The following is a 12,882-nucleotide window of genomic DNA, read 5'->3' as shown; positions in this document are numbered from 1 at the left end:
AGTTAGCTTTCAACTTCAGACAAGGGCTACTATACTTTAAAGATCGTATTTTTTTACCTGATGATCTGGACTTCAGGACCACAGTGCTCAAGGAATTCCACAACACTCCAACCGCAGGGCATTCAGGGGTAAAACCTACGTTGTCTCGTATTTCTGCTACTTTCCTCTAGTCTGAACTGTACAGAAATGTCAAGAAGTTTGTTCAATGTTGCTCTGTGTGTCAACATAACAAATACCTGCCAACAAGAAAGCAAAGATTATTACAACCTCTTGAAATACCAAACCAAGTTTGGGAAGATTTGTCAATGGATTTCATTACTCATCTTCCGAAGTCTTTTGGACACACTGCAATTTGGGTTGTTTGTGATAGACTATCGAAGTTCGTTCACTTCATTGCCTTACTGATCAGTGCATTTTGATGCACATTCCTATATGTTTATACTTATGCATTTCCATACTTTACCTTGGTTATTTTCTATTTTAATGTGTTTTTATAAATCAGTTTATTTTTGCACTTATTTGATTTTCGCACTCTATTTTTAGCATTAGCAGTCTGCACTAAAATGATCATAACTGGAGCTCCGTAAATCGGATCGACGCGTTCTAATAATCGCCGGAAATCTAAGAGAAAGAGCTACATCTTTCATGTTGGTGTCAAAGTCAAATTCGAAATGCATAGTTCCCAGAACTTCGTTGAAGTTTCAGTCATTAGAATAATTTGTTTTTGGGTCATTATTTTATGGGCTTGGGTTATGTTTTTGACCCAGTTTGAGTTAGTAGAGAAGAAAATCTTATTTTGTTTTATAAGGATTAGCAGCCGCAAGAATAATTTTGACCTTTTTTTTGCCACAAATTTTACTTTTGCTTTCATGGTTAGAATGAAGAACTAATTCCCGAAGGCAAATCCTGCTGCTTATGGGTTCCATTGTTTTGAGGTTATTCTAATACTAATTTAAATTTGATTTCTATTCAATTCTTTTCTATGAAATCATTTGCTTAATTTGATTACATTTGTTTGCTTAATTTGATTGTTGTTCATAGAATATAATTGATTAAATTTGATTGTATGCATGTTCCTAAATTTAATTGCGTGTTATCGTTTGCTTAATTCGTTAACTCGTCATATTCTTAACCGTTTGCTTAATTCGGTAAACAGGAACATAACTCGTCTGATTTTGATAAGCGCTTTTCTGATTAATCTCATAATCGAATAGGATCGAAGCCGTTTAGGGATTGGTGTTATTATAACCGATGATAAGTCGAAACCCGAATCAGTAGGATTAGCCGTTTAGCTTATTTTGATAATCAGTTAATTTACTTTTTTTTATAATATGATTCTAAAACCATAAACCCCCAATTTTATTTTTAATTAGTTAATAATAATACAAGAATCCTTGCGATACGATACTCGAGTCATTGTCGCTAAACTACAGTTTTAAAAATACTCATTTTTGATTCGCGCGCGACAATAAATCACTTACCAACTCACTATTCAGCAGTGGATCTGGCTAGGCATTTTTCCGTTGATATTTGTCGCCTCCATGGTGTCCTAAAAACGATCCTCTCAGACAGAGATCCTATCTTCCTCAGCGCCTTTTGGAAAGAGCTTTTCAGAGTGCAAGGAACGAACCTGAAATACAGTACAACCTATCATCCTGAGACCGATGGTTAAACAGAAGTTATAAACAGATGTTTAGAAGCATACCTGCGGTGTTTCACGATCGATAATCCAAGACTGTGGTTCAAATACCTCCACCTGGCTGAATATTGGCATAACTCAAGCTTCCACTCTTGGATCCAAATGACACCATTCGAAGCTTTATACGGTCGACTGCCTCAAGCGGTAAAAGATTACGTGAAAGGTTTTTCCACCATTCCTTCCCTTGATTCGACCCTACAACAGAGACAAGACATTATCCCCAGACTTAAATCCAACCTTAACCGCAGTCAATAGATCATGCAAGCACAAGTAAATAAAAAACGGAAAGATTGTACCTTTAATAAGGGAGACCTTGTTTTGTTACGACTGCAACCATATCGCCAATCTTCCATCCAAAAAAGATCGTCTCAGAAGCTTGCGAAGAGATATTTTGGCCCCTTCCTTGTCCTGCTTCGTATTGGATCTGTAGCCTATGAACTCCAACTACCATCCTCATCACGGATCCATCCGGTTTTCCATGTCTCTCAATTAAGAGCTTTCCATGGAAAAAACCCTCTTTCGGATGCTATACCCATCTCAGACATTTCAGAATACGAGTTAGAAGGTTTATAGAGGGAAGGTTCATCTGACGAAAACATGGTGAAGGACGGAGAAGAAAACAGTTTGGCGTCACCGGAAGAAGAAGAAAGGAAGGCGTTAGAAAAAACAAAGCTGAACGCCAAGGGGGAAGTGGAAGAAACAGGTTTTGGAACTCCAAGTCTTTCTGAAGCCAAAGACTTAACATATGATATGTTACTTTCCAAGAGTATTGATAAGTATTACCCACTCACACGTTTTCCCAAGTCTTCTCAGCCGTCGGATCCGCTTTCCATTAAATCTGCCCCTTTATCAAACATTGGATTCTCTTCCAATTGTGTGCCCCCACCCTTTGCTAGCAGTAACGTTCAAAAGCCAACAGACCCACGTGATATACCGCTGGATTCATTAAATGGCTCTCTGACCAAAAACTTTTGCCAACCCACACCCATTACCACACCAACATCGGTGTCTTCCCCTCAACCGTTGGATATCCAACATTATCCTCCTTTTCCCCATTCTCACGACACGTCATCCCACCTCCCCACTCTTATCACTCAGCATGACAAGATGTCACAACACTCCAATTCCAAGAAATTTTTTCCATCCTCCCACCCTGGACCGGATTTCGTCATTGGGCCACATTCTTCAAACAGATCTGCATCTCATGGGCCGGAATTCCCATATAATCACTCCAACCTTGAGGACAAGGTTCTCTTTGGGCAGAATAGTAGTGATAGGGCCATTATAACAATTAAGAAGCCCATCTGGCAGCAAGACTATATTATGGAATAAATTACTTTTACTATGTAGTTTGTTTTGATTATTTCCTCCAAGTGGGCTAAGCCCAGAGTCTTTTCAAAAGGCCCATATATTAGGTCTTGTATTTATAGAGCTATTGTCTCTATTATTGAGTATGCAGAATCAATACATGTCTTAATTTCATCTTCAATTTATCTTATCTTTTGGTAAGAACCCTAGTTTATGGTAGTAGCAAACCCTTCTTATCATAATAATAATTTATTTTGTCTTGAATAATTACTATCCAAAGAGGATTGAATTCCATCGATGTTTCCATTGTCCTAATTTCGCAAAAAGAAGCTTGAGGAACACTCAACAAGCTTGAATATAGATCACTATGTGTTTCCTCAATCAATGCAGGAAAGAATGAAGTCATGTAATCATTTGTTGAAGAGAATGTTTTTGGAATCTTTTCCACATGTGCAAAATTTAACAACATTTCTAGTTTCAACCAAAGATAATTTTAATGATTCTCCTGGACGAACGCAATTGCAAACATCGCACCAGAAAGTTCGGCAATGAGAGAAGTGGAAGTACCCAATCATATGGCAAAAACACCAAGAAAGCCGCCATCACTATTGCGCATAATACCCTCACAAGCAGAATTCCCATTCGGAACAACAGAAACATAAATAAAGCTAACATGTGCCCCAAGGGCACATGTTAAGAAACTTAAATATAGTAACTTTGTATTGGAAAACGTAATAAACACATTAATTATCAATTTTTAATGAAAATAATGCACAATTTCTAAGAAAAAATTTCTACATTTAACTTTTAAAATGTGCCCTTAGGGAACATGTTAGCATTACCCTTTGTTTTGTTCATAAATGCAGAATTTGAATTTGAAAATATGACTAATTTATTGCTCCACTACATGATTCATGCATAGGTTAGTAATTGGAATAGACACTTTTGATATTCACTCCATCACAACTTCCCATATTCATTTTTATTCTTCCAAATAAAAAATCACATCTTTCTCTATCATTCATTATTTATTTAAATAGGATTGTCTTTCTCCATTCTCCACAATATATTGAATCACTCTAACTCTTTCTCTTCCACTACTTTTTTATGACACCCAAATACACCATTTATTTGACTTAATTAATGCGTGTTTTCTAGTTGTTTTGATTTGCATTTGCATTATTATATTGGTATTTAGTTTGTTTTCAGGTACTTAGCCATTTTAGAGGCGTATGCGAAAAAACGAAGCAAAACAGGCGAAAAAACGGAAGAAATGAAGCAATTTACACACGAGACAGTGTCCGACTATTTTGGCCATAACTCCTGAACCATAAATCAGAATGACGCTCCGTTCGAAGCGTTGGAAAGCTAACGTAGAGATCTACAATCATGAAAAATTTGAAGGCCACGGGCGCCATGTAAAGGTTGTGGGTGCCGTCCCCCTCAAACGAAATCAAACCTCCAACTTCCACTATTTCTCCAACTTCCCACTACTTCTCCAACTTCCCACTACTTCTCAACTTCCCTTGTCTTCCATTATTTATACAACTTCCCACTATTTCTCCAATTTCCCATTATTTCTCCAACTTCCCACTACTTCTCCAACTTCCCATTATCTCCATTATTTCTCACATGAAGTAACTCCCACCATTTAACTCTATAAATACCATCCTTTCATGACATTTCAAGGCATCCAAGCTTAGTTACAACTTAAGCCATATACTGTCAGATCTTGTAAGTGGTAATCCCTTCATATCAAAGAGTTATCACACTGTTGATTGAGTCTGTAATCGAGTTTGGAGCACTTTGGTAGAAGTTAATCCTCCCGCCATTTACATTCAGTTGCAATTTACTTTCCTGTACCAGATTTAAAGACTCTGATTGGAGCAGGTTTTTATTTACACGCTTTATTTTAATCGCTTTACTTGCACTGCTTTATTTACTTTATTTCATGCATTCTCGTTTACTTGATTTATTACCTTGGTTGCCTTTACTTTCTTTATGAAATTCTGGCGTAAGTCAGACCTCAGATGTCACAAAGGATGCTAAGACATCTGATCCAACATTTAGGTAGCAAGGTATAGACGTAGTAATCAGGAAAACAATAAACAACACAAGAATTGGTAACCCAGTTCAGTGAAATCACACCTACTCTTGGGGCATACCAAGCCAGGAAGAAGATTCACTATCAATAGCACTATTTTATGTAAACAACCTTCAGTTTACAAGAAAATAACCTTCGGTCTACCTAGTCCCTACCCAATGACATCTTTATCTTAGAATCTCCCATCTAAGACATGAGAACCTCTGCTCACTCCCAACCATCGCAATGGTGTTTGAAGGTGGAGAAAAACACAAGAAAAGGGGGATTGAATTGTGTTCTTCCAAAAACATATTTCCCTTTCTTTAAAATCTTTTCTTTCTTTTAGTGTCTCATTATTAGGATATGCTATGATTTATGTTGCGGAAGCATATTTGAAATAGAGTTGCATAACCAATGAGACATTCATTTTAACTTCTGTATATTATCAGAACTTTTGACTTGGCTCAGTACAGTTCTGAAGATTTGTGCGTGGATGTTCTGAGTTAAAAATGACATGTACAGAAAGTAAAAGACACATTCATTTTTATCCTGGTTCACCTTCTAAATAAGGCTACCTCCAGTCCACCCTTCTCAGGTGATTTGCCTCTCAATAGAGGACTTAATCCATTCTAACCAAACTAGATTACATCTGCACGATCAACTATCGTGACTAACAACCTGCACAACCAACTACTGTGACTAACTTCCTGTACATCCAACTGCTGTGACTAAACCTACACAAACTACCCGCGAGTGACTAACCCCTAGATGACTGAACCGTTCAGTGATCTCAGTAAGATATAACATTCATCAATCTAGTAACCCAGCACAAGCCAACTGCTTGTGACTAACAACCTGCACAAGCCAACTGCTCGTGACTAACCCTGTACAACCAATCTGTTGTGACTAACCACAATGAACTATTCAGTGATCTGATCCACAGATATAACATTCATTGACCTCTCTGGACTTCTGACCTTCACTTGGTCTCCAAGAGGATTTCCATGATGACCACCATCACTGTCTTCTCAAGCTCCTAACCTTTAATTGGTCGCTCAAGGAATCATTACCAATTGAATTGGTTCCAATATAATGCTTCTAAATAAGCAGATCTTCTAATGTTTAAGTACATTTGTTTTGATACAATGACAAGTAATCACTTTGAGTGAATGAATAATCTTTGGAGTCTTCTTGGCTGCATCTTCTGAACGAGATCTTTGCTTCTTGGTGGTAAGTAGAGTAAGAGCTTCAGCTCCCTATGTTGAGTGCTTCTTCAAACTTATCTTCGTCTTTAAATCTTCTTAAGCTGATTAAGAGCGACATCTCTTATTGTAAACTACTTCTGATTTGATCTTCATTTCTTCTAAAAGCAGATTCAGAGCAACAACTATGTTTTGAGCTGCTTCTTGAATGGATCCTCATCTTCAAATCTTCTTAAGCTGATTTAGAGCAACAACTCTATTGTAAATTGCTTCTAATTTGATCTTCATTTCTTCAACTGCTGATCATGACTCTCTTGAAAAACAAATAGCAGTTTAATGATCTTAGTTATAATTATTATACTATTGAACTACTCTTATTGTAAATTACTTCTGATTTGATCTTCATTTCTTCTAAAAGCATATTCAGAGCAACAACTGTGTTTTGAGCTGCTTCTTGAATTGATCCTCATCTTCAAATCTTCTTAAGCTGATTTAGAGCAACAGCTCTATTGTAAATTGCTTCTAATTTGATCTTCATTTCTTCAACTGCTGATCATGATTCTCTTGAAAAACAAATAGCTGTTTAATGATCTTAGTTATAATTATTACACTGTTGAACATCTCTTATTGTAAATTACTTCTGATTTGATCTTCATTTCTTCTAAAAGCAGATTCAGAGCAACAACTGTGTTTTGAGCTGCTTCTTGAATTGATCCTCATCTTCAAATCTTCTTAAGCTGATTTAGAGCAACAACTCTATTGTAAATTGCTTCTAATTTGATCTTCATTTCTTCAACTGCTGATCATGATTCTCTTGAAAAACAAATAGCAGTTTAATAATCTTAGTTATAATTATTACACCGTAGAGCATCAACTCAGTGTATATAATTTTTCTAAGTCATTCTAATGTTGAGTGAATTATGATTTAATCTTTGCATTCTTTTTCACTCATTGCTCCCTTCAATTGAATCTGCATTGCATGCAACATTTTCTTCTAATGGAGTATTTTCTTCACATAGGCTTATGATTCGTGTATGACAACACTATTGTTTATTTCATCACATACTGAGTATGTGTTGCCTCTTGTGTAACTTCTGAAGCATGGTCTTATATTTCTTCGTTGAAGCTCTCATGCTTTGCTCTCTCAACAGATTTTCTCTCAAGATCTTTCTTTTGTTTCACTCTGTAGATGCACTATAGATACACACACTGGATGCACAGATTCAAGTTTGAAGTTTGATCTATATATATCTTGATGTGTTACCGTTGGAATCTAGCCGTTTAGATTTGTTTGAAGATTGCTTTGAATGCTTTGTCTCGATTGAATTAGGAATGACAAGTGTTGTTCACGGCAGAATCTTATCTCTAGCATGATGATGATAGTTGTTAGCATGTTTCCTTGGTTAAGCTTGTCTTTTCCAACGCGCTGCATGTGGTTTGCTTCTTCAATCAACCTTGGGAGTTGTTCCATTAATTTGTTGCAACAATTTTGCTAATAATGATGTTTGTAAAGAGTTTTTTTATTCTGAACTTTTACACTTTGTAGGCTGAGATTGTATTCTCTTTTCTTGTCCGCGTGTGACTTTGTTGTTGTAGCTCTTTTTTTATGTCACTGCATTACTTTATCAGAACTTCTGATCTTCTATTTATGTGATCTTTTTGTTGTAACGAATCTTGATATTTCTGTTTAACTCCTTAACTTTTGTCTGAGTTTCTTTCTGATGTTGTGCTTGTCTGATGTTGCGCTCCTCTTTCTGATGCTGCCATATAAGGCTTATAGCATAATATCTGCACACTTAATGAAAACATTAGTAGTAAAATTGTTACTAACAAAATATATGCTTGTTACCATCAAAACCAGATTCTGAACATAGATTCTCAATCGTATTCTAACAATCTCCCCCTTTTTGATGATGACAAAAACCATGTATATTTTGATGGAAAAATTTTATGAGGTGATAATAATCAAACAAGTATATTTCATCCCCTTTTATATGTTCAATCAAGTAACTTATTCATCAAAATCTATCAAAATCTTTCATCTTTCTTTCTCCCCCTTTTTGTCATAATAAAATGCTTTTAAAAGGGTCAGATGAGTTTGAGCAGACTAGTTTAATTTTCTCCCCCTGAATTAGATAATCATATAAGCTTATTTCTGATTTATAACTCCCTCTGAGATAAATTCTTCTTTGGCTCTTCAGAAGATTGATAGATATAGCTATGCAAGTACGTGCATTGTCTAGAAATTCTAACGGAGTATTCCTTAAGTTTCAGATTTTCCTGTATTCAAAGCAAATACTTCTGGTACACATGTTATAATTTCATAATAACAATTTTCAAGTTTTCTCCTTCTTTTTAGATGTATATCTTTTAATGATTGATTCAAAAATTTCTATTACTCAATTAACTCTTCCTAATTCTCCCCGAGTTAAATAACCAGATGAACTTATCATAGCCCCCCCCCCCCTTAGATGAATAGTTTATGGGAACCCTTTCAAACTTTTCTTCGAACTTTCTTCATCAATATATATGACTTATAATTTTGAATGCTTTAAAGTTCTTAGAATCATAAAATAGTTTTTAATAGATTTTTGAAGATTGGTCCACGGAGAAGGACGACATATTTGTAACATCCTTGAGCTACCAGTAGTTCTGCAAGATGTTGATTTATTTCAGCAAGTCCTATGAACTTTTCTTTGAGAACAGCAAGACTTGGTTGGACATCCATTAGGAAGAAAAGAGACGGTTGTAGTGGTACAGGGAATGAGTTTAGAAAGAGATGTGGTTCCAAATAAGGAGAGATATGGAAGTGATGAAAGACTTCGGAGTGGTTTTGGGGGTATAAATAATTGCAGAGAATGTTTTGAAAAAGAAATTGAGTTAATCCAAATTATTCCTTAGCATTAATTGATTCTGACGGTTAGTAAGAGATAGCGTGATACGAAGAGATTTGAAACAGATACCTAGGCTTTTGACTTAATAGCTTAATCATCAGTGACAGTTCAGAGACTTTTGAACACGTGTTCGAAAATCAAAGGTTTTGAGAGCATGAATCATTTAATTATGGGATTAATTTAGAGATTCCCTTTTTGAATGTATAAATTCTGAGAACTTAATCTTTAATATTCAAGCAACCTATTTATGCCACGTCTTCCCTTAAAAACTATGTGTATTTATCAGAACTTCTGAGATGTGGTTCCAAATAAGGAGAGATATGGAAGTGATGAAAGACTTCGGAGTGGTTTTGGGGGTATAAATAATTGCAGAGAATGTTTTGAAAAAGAAACTGAGTTAATCCTAATTATTCCTTAGCATTAATTGATTCTGAAGGTTAGTAAGAGATAGCGTGATACGAAGAGATTCGAAACAGATACCTAGGCTTTTGACTTAATAGCTTAACCATCAGTGACAGTTCAGAGACTTTTGAACACATGTTCGAAAATCAAAGGTTTTGAGAGCATGAATCATTTAATTATGGGATTAATTTAGAGATTCCCTTTTTGAATGCATAAATTCTGAGAACTTAATCTTTAATATTCAAGCAACCTATTTATGCCACGTCTTCCCTTAAAAACTATGTGTATTTATCAGAACTTCTGAGGAATTTCTTTTCATGAAATAAGTTAATCTTTAAATTGCTCAATCTTATTCGTATGGCCATATTTTTCTGAAGAAAATATATCTATCTAAAATAATTCTTTATGGCTTTTGAAGGTGTATTAGTTTAGACAAACGAATGTGGTTGGGGTTTTTTTAAGTCTTGTAAATGCCTTTATCATTGTCTGAATCTGAACAGGTTTTGAAAAACATGTTCTTAGAAACTTGGTTCTGAATTCTTTGGGCTAATTTCACCTTTAATTTTACACAGTTTAAGGTTTTATCAATATTTTGAGAAGGTGGCTTATTATGTTTCTATAATATAGGAACTTATATCTCTAAGGAAATCGAATTTTAAATGTTTAGTCAGATAAGTTAATGAGGTGGTTGAGCCAATGGTGATGGGATACTGATGCACACTTATGAGACTCGTCTTTTCTTATGATTTTTGGTGAGCATACAGGAGCAGACAAGAGATACTAACATACGTTTCAGTGTTAGAGTCAGTTTTTAGTTTGACCTAGATCTATTTACGAGGTGGTTGTTTAGTTAATGAAGCTAAGGCTAATTTAGAGTTATAGCACATCCATAGAGAAATAGTACAAATATTAGAGTAGGTGGCGAGGAACACGAGACATGCAAAATTACTTTGTATAAATTCACATATTTTAATAGGCAGAATTATAAGAGAGAAGGTTTAGAAAGATCTGACCGTATTAAAGATAACCTTTCTTCCTGTCTTTTATGAGAGAGAGCATCTTCTTAAGCAGAAGTTCTGGCTATTTCTGCTTCAGGTCTTGTTTTGTCATGTCTTTAATCTTTGAACTGATCTGATAGATTGACTTTGATCATTTTGGCTTGAGTTAGCTACATTTGTTTGTCTTTGATTTTGAATGTCTTCATTTAAGCACATGTTCCTCTTTCTGATGTCTTGAGCCTCTTTAAGATTTGATATTGATCCATAAAACTCCTTTTGATGTGTAGATGATAAGCTCAGAGTCTTGAGATCTTTGCCTTTACATCTTCTGATTATACTGAGTGTTGCAATAAATCTTTGTTTTCAACTCAGTGTGATTTTTATCCTTCTGGATCTCTCTACACGGTTAAGTGTTTGATCTTGAGATCAATAACAGAGCCATGCTCTGATACCAATTGAAGGTGGAGAAAAACACAAGAAAGGGGGGATTGAATTGTGTTCTTCCAAAAACATATTTCCCTTTATTTAAAATCTTTTATTTCTTTTAGTGTCTCATTATTTGGATACGCTATGATTTATGTTGCAGAAGCATATTTGAAGTAGAGTTGCACAACCAATGAGACACTCATTTTAACGTCTGTATATTATCAGAACTTCTGACTTGGCTCTGTACAGTTCTGAAGATTTTTGCATAGATGTTCTGAGTTAAAAATGAAATGTACAGAAAGTAAAAGACACGTTCATTTTTATCCTGGTTTACCTTCTAAATAAGGCTACCTCCAGTCCATCCTCCTCAGCTGATTTTCCTCTTAACAGAGGATTTAATCCAATATAAACAAACTTGATTACATCTGCACGATCAACTTTCGTGACTAATAACCTGCACAACCAATTGCTGTGACTAACTTCCTGCACAACCAACTGATGTGACTAACTTCCTGCACAGCCAACTGCTGTGACTAACCCTGCCCAAGCTACCCGCAAGTGACTAACCCCTAGATGACTGAAACGTTCAGTGATCTCAGCAAGATATAACGTCCATCAATCTAGTAACCCTGCACAAGCCAACTGCTCGTGACTAACAACTTACACAAGCCAACTGCTCGTGACTAACCCTGCATAACCAATCTGTTGTGACTAACCATAATGAAATGGTCAGTGAACTGATCCACATATATAACATTCATTGACCTCTCTAGACTTCTGACCTTCACTTGGTCTCCAAGAGGATTACCATAATGAACACCATCACTGTCTTCTCAAGCTCCTAACCTTTAATTGGTCGCTCAGGGAATCATTAACAATTGAATTGGTTACAACATAATTCTTCTAAATAAGCAGGTCTTCTAATGTCTAAGTACATTTATTTTGATACAATGACAAGTGATCACTTTGAGTGAATGAATAATCTTTGGAGTCTTCATGTCTGCATCTTTTGAACGAGATCTTTGCTTCTTGGTGGTAAGCATTGTAAGAGCTTCAGCTCCCTATGTTGAGTGCTTCTTCAAACTGATCGTCATCTTCAAATCTTTTTTAGCTGATTAAGAGCGACAACTCTTATTGTAAATTGCTTCTGATTTGATCTTCATTTCTTCTAAAATCATATTCAGAGTAACAGCTCTGTTTTGAGTTGCTTCTTGAATTGATCCTCACCTTCAAATTTTCTTAAGCTGATTTAGAGCAACAACTCTATTGTAAATTGCTTCTGATTTGATCTTCATTTCTTCAACTGCTGATCATGATTCTCTTGAAAAACAAATAGCAATTTAATGATCTTAGTTATAATTATTAAATTGTTGAGCATCAACCCAGTGTATATAATTTTTCTAAGTCATTTTAATGTTGAGTGAATTATGATTTAATCTTTGCAATCTTTTTCACTCATTGCTCCCTTCAAATGAATCTGCATTGCATGCAACATTTTCTTCTAATGGAGTCGTTTCTTCACATAGGCTTATGATTCGTGTATGACAACGCTATTATTTATTTCATCACATGCTGAGTATGTGTTGCCTCTTGTGTAACTTCTGAAGCATGGTCTTATATTTCTTCGTTTAAGATCTCATGCTTTACTCTTTCAACAGATTTTCTCTCAAGATCTTTCTTTCGTTGCACTTTGTAGATGCACTATGGATACACACACTAGATGCACACATTCAAGTTTGAAGTTTGATCTATATATAGCTTGATGTGTTACCCTTGGAATCTAGCCATTGAGATTTGTTTGAAGATTGCTTTGAATGCTTTGTCTCGATTGAATCAGGAATAACAAGTGTTGTTCACGGCAGAATCTTAT

This window comes from Vicia villosa, linkage group LG5 (assembly GCF_029867415.1).
Source record: "Vicia villosa cultivar HV-30 ecotype Madison, WI linkage group LG5, Vvil1.0, whole genome shotgun sequence".
Taxonomy (NCBI): Eukaryota; Viridiplantae; Streptophyta; class Magnoliopsida; order Fabales; family Fabaceae; genus Vicia; species Vicia villosa.
Note: the sequence above shows the minus strand (reverse complement) of the source record.